This window comes from Pteronotus mesoamericanus, unplaced genomic scaffold (genome assembly GCF_021234165.1).
Source record: "Pteronotus mesoamericanus isolate MK-2021 breed Mesoamerican mustached bat unplaced genomic scaffold, CSHL_Meso_final contig_90, whole genome shotgun sequence".
In the NCBI taxonomy this organism is placed as follows: Eukaryota; Metazoa; Chordata; class Mammalia; order Chiroptera; family Mormoopidae; genus Pteronotus; species Pteronotus mesoamericanus.
In genome coordinates, this window is record NW_026555277.1 from 3,839,066 (window position 1) to 3,847,996 (window position 8,931).

Sequence of the window (8,931 nt, forward strand, 5' to 3'; positions counted from 1 at the left end):
TTACCTGTAATGAGATGCCTATATTTTCTCTACCAGCTCTTGCATTAAAAGTTAAGGTTTCATTTAAAAGCTATTTGCATACTTTTTAGAGGTCTGATGTGCTTAGCCTGGTCACTAGCAAACACTTCTGATCAGTTTTAATAAAGGGGGCACGGGCCTACCCTAACATGAAGACTGTAAACATTCTCACCTGATAATTGCTGACTGAATTAAAAAATGAATGGTGAATGTTTGAACCTAAAAATAAACCTCTGCTTTCTTTGAGAAAGATAAATTCTGATGGGATGTTTTGTTGATCCTGACAAAAAGAAAAGAAAAAGAATCCTTGCAAAACACTGCTGTAAAAAGTTGAACAAAACAAAAGATAAAGTCACTTATGTGTCATTAAGAGGGATTATATGGTCTCTGTACAGCAAAGAAGTTGGACTCGACATAATTTGCTTTAGAAATCTAAGCGATTAAAATATCCATTACCTCTCAAATTACCAGTTACTTTTCCATCTAATGAACTTAGAGCTGCTCTTGTCTTCGTATCCAATGATCTGAAGAATAAAAAAATTTCATAGCTGAATGGGATATTGTGCAACTCATCCTACCTCTGCTAACCGATTAGACAAAGGAACATGGGGGACTATTTTTGGATCCCTAAGAATGATGAAAATACATCCATTGTCCGGAGTCGCTGCATTTCCCTGTCGCACCACACTGAGCCGCAGGCCTCTCCTGTTTTCTGTTCCAGAGCTGATACCATTTATAATGAAGTCAGAGCCATTTGAGATCAAGGAGGAAATATAGCAAAATACAAAACTGACCAAGAGGAAGTCTGGACTTGAAATCTAGATAAAAATTGTACCCCAAAAATATGTTTGGAATAAAAATACATTCATTTTCTTTTCTAATAGTAATTGTATGGCCACCTCTAAGAATAAGTTCAGTTTCCTTTTGACAGAAGGGTATTAATAAGTGGATCTTTCCATCTACAGGATAAAAAATGAAAACCTAGATAGGACATAAACATTGGCTGATTTATTAATGTTTCTTATGTCCGTATGGCTTTCATTCCATCTTAAATTCTTTTCAAAGTGATTGCATATACAATTTTACCAAAAAATGAAGAAAGGAAGGAATGAACAAAGGGCGGGAGGGAGGAAGGAAGGGGATTATGAATACATATTTTAGAAAATAATGTTGATTCATGAATATTTGTCATTGTTTATTTTTGCTTTATTTTTCCTGTTTTCTTTCATTTTGTTATATTTGTGGGTCTGTTTCCTGTGTTGTCTTTCCCTGTTTTGTGGTGGAATTCAGTAGGCAACTCTCTGATGTTAGTAAATCTTTTTCTTTAGTTATTTAAATCTCTGAGCAGTAGGTCAGTGTGAGCCAGAGAAGAAGCTGAGAGAAGAGGCAGCATGAGGATGTTAATTCACGTGTCCAAACATTTCCCAAGCCCAGTATGGTCAGCTTGCAAGTGTAAAGAAGTTTCTGTGTAAAAATCATTCATGCCTCAGAATTCAGAACAAATCCCCCAAATATGTAAACTCTAAACTCTAAACTTTATCAAGAGTAAAATCGTTTCCAACTGTCTTAAACAGAGGACTTAACCCTAGAAAACAAATATGAGATGGCAGACAAGAAAAATCTTCTTCACAACTGGATTACTCCAAGGATTAGAGAAACAACAGCAGCCCCATGGTTGAAGTTATTTTTAAATCATCTCTCTGCACCTAATGGAGTGGTTTAGGATGTCACGCTTCTAACTTGGCTTGGTTCTGTGAACATATGTGCAGGGTGAGCAACAGGGTGATAAGGAGCAACGTAGAGATTTTAATCTCTTTCAAGAGAAATAACAAACACACTTGTCTTTAAAATTCCTGACTCAGAGAGCTTCCATCTTTTTGCTCAACAAAATGAAATCATGTGGCTTTGTGAGACTGAGCCCTAAGCAATGTATAAATTGTTGCAGAATTCTAGTTTGCATAAAATAACACGTGGTTCTCTCTTCCTAAAACTCTGATAAACTCTGATTTATGCATAATAAGTCACCTCTTTTAATTGACGTTTAGTTTTACTCACTCAGCCAGCTTCTAAATTTTAACTCTCTAGGAGCAGCTTTCTGAGTTCCATCACACAGAGAGTTAAATTCTGTGTGTCAGGGTGGTGCCATAAATTGCATTTTTAACAGGTAATGTTGGATGCTGACTGAGGTCAAAGCCTCATGTCCAATGTGCTCTGAGGTTTTACATCATCCAAAGAAAACCTTCGGTTTTCAGTAAAGACAACTGAGTCATACTATATCCTGCGTATAATGTTAGTATAATAACAGGCAGTCATTACCCATTTCATTAAAAAAAATGCATGTATTCATTTTAATATGTTTTGCATAACAAATTAAAAAGAAAAAAACATGAATGAGACTCTTACTCATGCCTTACCTACTCAAATACAAATTTGCATAGAAACTTTCTGAACTACCAGCTTGATTTACATTTTGTCTGTAGATCGAGATAGAGGAACTCACACATAACCATGTAAATTAACTCTACCTTTAGGAAAACTGAATACACTTGCTCCACTGGCAATAGAATGTTAAAAAAATACCCAACAATTCTGGGTCTACATTGATGTTGACTAATAAAATACAGAAAACTAGCTGGATTCATAATTTTACAGCTCATGTCTTCAGATATTTGCTCTAGGCTTAACCATGTCTCACAGAAAATGTTGTGTTTCTTTGTCTTTTTTTTTTAATTTAAAAATCTTCATAAAGCTCTTACTACATGCTGGATACTCTGTAGGTTTTATGGAAACTACAAAACATGATAAATTCTGATAGGTGTCAGTCCACTCAGGACAATATAGCACCTTTATGCATAACTACATCACAAGGCAGAGAAAAGTGCAGAGTATGACATGGAATTTCAATAAGATGTGTTATTTCAATCGAGAAGAGTAAATTACCATGTTGGAGCTCTTGGAAGTTAACTTGGAATCCAGGAGATATTCATTAAGCCATCATTGAATAAAAATGTCATATGACTTGGGTTTTGGGGACAAATACAGAATGTGGACATGAAGAGCTAGAGAAGTTAACATTCCAGGAATAAGTACGAGAATGGTGGAAGAAGAGGAGTAATTCACAAAGTTACATGGCAGAGTTAAGTTAGTTTTATGGCAGTACCATACGCACGAACTAAAAACAAAGCTAAAAATTAGTTGTTATTAGATTGAGGGGGAATTTCCATTCCACGCTCAGAATATTGGTCTTTATTTGGTAGAAAATTGGGAACTCTTGGCTGTTATGAATGAGAGCAATATTCATAAAGATTAGTCTAGGAGCATGTATAGGATGCTTTAGCAGGGAGAAAGAATTGAATTTGTAAACCAATTAAGGGGTTGCGTTAACAGAGTTCATGATAGGGTAGTGGGTATAGAAAGGAAGAGATGATTTGAGAAACACAGTATGTGTGGCATGCATGATACACAAACTGATACTTATGTGTGACAAGAGAATAACCTAATAATAACTACCTGGCTTCATGCCCCTGTCACAAGAGTTTTGAGTCTGGTGTAATGATAATGAGTTAATTCGGGGACATAGATAATTTGAAAAACAGTTTAGTAGTCACGTTTCTTTTCAATTTTTCACATGATTGAGAAATTCTCCTATAATGTATTTTTCTATATCTGCCCCAAATCAGATTTCAAAAAAATTATATATTTATAACCCACAGCTTTCTTTGACTGAGACAGAATGAAAGCAGTTATGCTCATCACTGTTCAAATTTGCTGGCTATAAAAATTGCTAAAATAATTCTTTTGGCAAGCGAGGGCATTTTTAGGAATAAACAAGCGCACTGTTCTTGATCCTCACTGGGACACTGTGGTGAGCTTCAGTGACCTGCTAGTCGAATTGCAGCTCTGACAATCTGTTCATTTTGGTGCTCTCCAGAATCAGTGGAGTGGAATCATTCATATGGTGCTTGTCACTGAACATGAGAATGACAGAAGTCAGCACATTGGCAAAGCCATCATCCATTCATTTTCCTTCTAGAAAAGTACCCGATTTGGCTTCTGTACCCAGTTTTTTTCTGTTGATTTATTTTTTCTAGTTTATTATTCAAATCAAGGAAACAGTTCAAGTACATCTAAAAGCAATAAGCACATTTATTTGATCATTGTGTAATTTTTAACTTGGACAAGTGACATGACCCAGACTTTCTTAAGGATCCATAACTTGGTTGGTAGTAAAGTGTGGCATTTGTGTTTTCTGTGGCTCTAGCTAATTTAAGACAAATAATTTGTAGCTACTCAGAGGTACTCTTTAAGGCTTCAAAATTTCTATTGTGAAAGCCAGACAATAAATTTTTATTAAAATTTATGATTTCCATGCATGGGAGGAAAACCACTGTATGTAAGGATTATAAGCCAATTGAAGATTCCATTGTCTCCAGGGAAGGAGTCTCACACCTTCACCTCTAGCATGGCACAGACACCAAGAGAAGGAAGGGGACACAGTGAGTTTGAAAACACTGTCAATACCAGGAAGTTGTCACTGATTATACCTTTTGTCTGTTGATCATAAAGCACTGTACATAACTGTATTCTTTCTCAGTCCTCATGAGGTGGAAATGTATTACCTGTATTTTACAGTTGGATAAGCAGGAACTCAATCAAGTTTAAAATCACACGGTGGGAGAGCTGGGAAAAGAGCCCAGAAGATCAGATTCCCGGTTAGTGGCCAGAATCATTAGTGTTGCTCTAAATACACTCTTCTCCTTGGCATGTCACTCAACTGTGACCCTGGAAAATAGGGAGAGAAAAAAGAAAGGAAGGAATGAAGAGAAGAGAGGGGAAGGAGGGAAAGAGAGATACGAACTTGTTTTAGACCCACCTCATTTTTGTAAAAGTGCTCAGTGCGGAAACAATAGGCATGGACCTTTCAGGTAATGTCCAGAGACAACAAGAACCATCAGCATCACACGTGCATACATACACACATATATACAAAAACACGCATTCATGCATATGCACAAACAGACACGCACAAATAAAAAAGATGGCATAGTGGAGTCATGCCTTCTTTGTTGTCTTATTTTTACACCTCAGGTGGTGGGATCTTGGGACAAATTAGTTGAACTCTTTGGGCTTCAGTTCACTTATCTGTAAATACAAGGTGATAATTCCTATATCATATCACTGTTGTGCAGGTTAAATAGAATCATTCGCAGGTACAGGACGCGAGCTTTACCATGGTCCAGTCCTATCCCAGCATGCACGCCCGGGGTTTCCTGGCCCTGGCAGCAGTGTCTTTCCAGATTCCGGAGTCGCCAACTCTCCATTTCAGTACCGGAGATGAGATGTGTTTAAATGGGCACATCCTTGGGTGATATGCACACGACACAATATACAGATGATGTATTACAGAACCATTCACTTGAAACTGATATAATTTGATTAACCAATGCCACCCCAATACATTTAATAAACAAAGCAAAAATACAAATAATGGGCATGTCCTTCCTGAAAAGTTTAGATGAGAGCGTTGGAAAAGCCCAGGTCACAGCTCGGGATGACTTCCACGAAGGACCTATAGGAGATATGTATAAGGCTGCTGATGAGAGGTCTTCATCAGGATGCAAGAATAAAGCAAATATGGGCACAGGCACAGCGAAGAGCTCACCTGAGGCCTAAGGGGATGTTCCAGCCAGGGAGATGCAGTGCTGGGGCCCTGATGGGGAGGACTGGGGCTGGACAGGCTGCCGGTGTGACCGGAGCCTCCTTCTGTGGGTCCCCTCAGATTCCAGCTCATTGGCCTCCCCCAAGGTCATACCCCTTTTTGCCCTCCCCACCAGCTTCTGCCCCAGCCCAGTTAGTGCTCATCTTGTCTTTCTGACAGTGAACGAGACTGGGCTTTCTTATAGCCTCTTTCTGTTCCATTATGACATAAACTCAATGTCCTGCTTCCTTTGGGCTCTCTCAAAAGCTTTTTCTTCCCCTAAAAAAGTCATTTTCTTTCTAATGTAAGACTTTCAGGATGTCATTCCTGCTACGGCACCTGAGAGCCTATTTCGGATATTTTAACAACCAAATGTGGTTTCTTTCCTCATTTTTCTCTTTTGTAATGATTCTCGATCTCCTCAGGGAAAAATGGATACCACTGACCCAACTAAGGGGAGCATCGAGTATAAGAAATGCTGAAAAGAAAACTACAAAGATTAATATTTCAGAGCATTATTTTGCTTCATATGTGAAGCACCTAATGCAATGTCAGCCACATATTAAAAATTTAATAGACACTTGGCCCTATTTTTTTAGGTCTGTTACTGCCTGATGTGAGTCTCAATAAGCTTTTTGCACATTTTTATGGTTCCTTACACCATCTACAAACATTTGGATGGCCCTGTGTGCCAGATACTATGCTGGTTGCAAGGGAAATTTAAGATAAGTGTCGTGGCCCCATCTTTCAAGAAAGTCACAAGTTAATGTCAAAGGCAATCAGCTTGGCAGGTTGCTTAAAAGAACATAAGAAAGAGAAGTGATAAAAGTTTTTAGGGAGTCCAGGAAAGGAAGTGATGATGGATGGAAGATGTCAGATGTGTCACGGGAGGTGGTGCTTGAACGCGCTTCGGGGGAAATACATTTTTCAAGTGGAGACTGATAAGCAGATATCATCAGGCAAAGGGATCCACATGGGCAGAGTAGGGAGGTATTAAGGTCCTGAAACTATCAGAAAATTAGTGAGTCCATTAGGGATATAACAGAGTGAGAGGCAGAGTAGCAGGAGCCAAGAAGTTCAGAGAACTTAGGTCCAGGTCATGAAGGCCATGACATTAGGCAGAGGGTGGGTTACTTTTTCCCATGAGCAAATGGGAACCAATACAAATGATACTTTCACTCACCAATTGCTGCACTCAGCCCCCCTGGCTGGTATTTCACCAGAAGAAGGTCAATGTCAAACGCTGATAATTATTTCCCAGTGTTCCAAAGAATGTTAACACAGATCCCAAGAGTAATATAAAAAATAATTTTGTGTTAAATGTTAAAAAAAACTTTGCCAATAAAACTCAAACTTATATGTCATACATTTTATAAAGTTTTATTAGAGGAGAGTCCATCCCATGTGAACATAGGCATGTTACATCAACAGTTTTGACCTTCTTGTCAGTAGGAAAATGAATAACGAGCAGGGGTTTTCCCAGTGGTGAATCATAGTAACTACAAGTCAAACTTCATAACTTTCAATCCTAGGTTGGCCTCGGGCACGTCACTGTAGAGATTTTCAAGATCGTAGGAGGCTCTTTCTGTCTTCACATTTTTGTGATGCCTGACCCAGAAGCTCCATCCCTGTGGTCAGCATGATTAGCTTGGACCACAATTAATCTCAGCATTGATTCTGTTGGTTGCATGATACCTCTGCTTCCAAATAGCTGTCAGAAATAGGGTTCTTGGATTTTGAAAACACACACACACACACACACACACACAAAAAGGCAGAGTAAAGGTTAAATGATGTTGTCAGCTCTGGGATGATGAGTGAGGATGACACTTAGGCTCTGCCAGTTTGCCATGTCTTTTGTTGGAATAATTTTTTTAAAAAAACCCTATTCATGTGTGTGACTATACTAAGTCTTGACAACTGACAAAATTCCATTTGGCTAACCTACTTGGAATTATACACATTTTTCTTTTCTTATAATGGGTGTGAAAACATTACAAAAAGGATTCTGTATTAGCTATCAGTAGGTATAATGGTATTTTTTTTCCTTTTTCTCATTGTTGCCTCTGGCTATTTATGAGCTAACTAGATTAATTAGTATGTTCATGTAATGGAAAAAATCAACATAATCTGTTAGACTTTCATGCAAAGCTTTATCTCACTTGATCGCTGAGTATGGTCACTGTGGTGGAGGCTGCCCATGCGCTCTGAGACCCTCACTTTCATATCTGAAGACTACTTCCTTCAAATGCCTTGAAGAGACAAAGCAGGGCAACAGCTGGAAGCAGCATTGATTCTGCCTAAGGACATGTTTTTTTTTTGTTTTGTTTTGTTTTGTTTTGTTTTCAGATTCTCCAATAAGGACATGTTTTTTTGACCAAGGAAGTGCAACCATTTAGTATACAAGATGGTTTTCTACTACAAATTATAGATCCAGATTCAGATATGAGTGTGAGATAAAGAATAAGACAAATTCAGAGTTATAGATATAGATAAAGATACAGATATGGATTAGAGATGGCATAAGATACAATAGAATACAATATAAGACAGTATATATGAGATATAGAATATTAGAGATAAGATGATATTAGATATAAGATGATATTAAGTATACATATATAGGTTTATTGTTGTATTTTAACCAAAATATCTATGTGGTAGAGCAGGTGACGTTTAATGTACCAACTGAGTATGTCATATTATGAGAGATACCTGCCACTCCATCTTTATATTCCTCTTTATCCCTGATATAATAAGAGAACTTTATGTTATGCTTTTATTGTTCGTTTTGGAGCTATTGATTCATATTTTCCAACTAGGCAATAATTTCACAGAATTTAGCTTTTTATTGCTATCAGATCTCAAAATAGGATATTGACTTCTCCTATTTCTTCCTGAGAAAATTTAGAAATATACTCAGTAACTTCTAAATGGCATGGTATAAAATAAAGCTATCTGCTTCTTCGGGAGATACTAAAAAATGAATGAGTTGGCACATCGTACCTGGAGAGCTCAGGCCACGTCCAGCACATGGTGAGAACTAGGTGGGCGTGTGTGGTGGTGATATCCTGGGGGCTGTTACCAGAGGAATGGAAGGCAGGATAGAGGAAAAACTCCTGCAAGTCACAAATAATACACCTAATTACTGTAATTATTTTTCATCATTAATATTTGGCCTTGTAATGCTGCATGGAGTCCTGTGTTAAGACGAA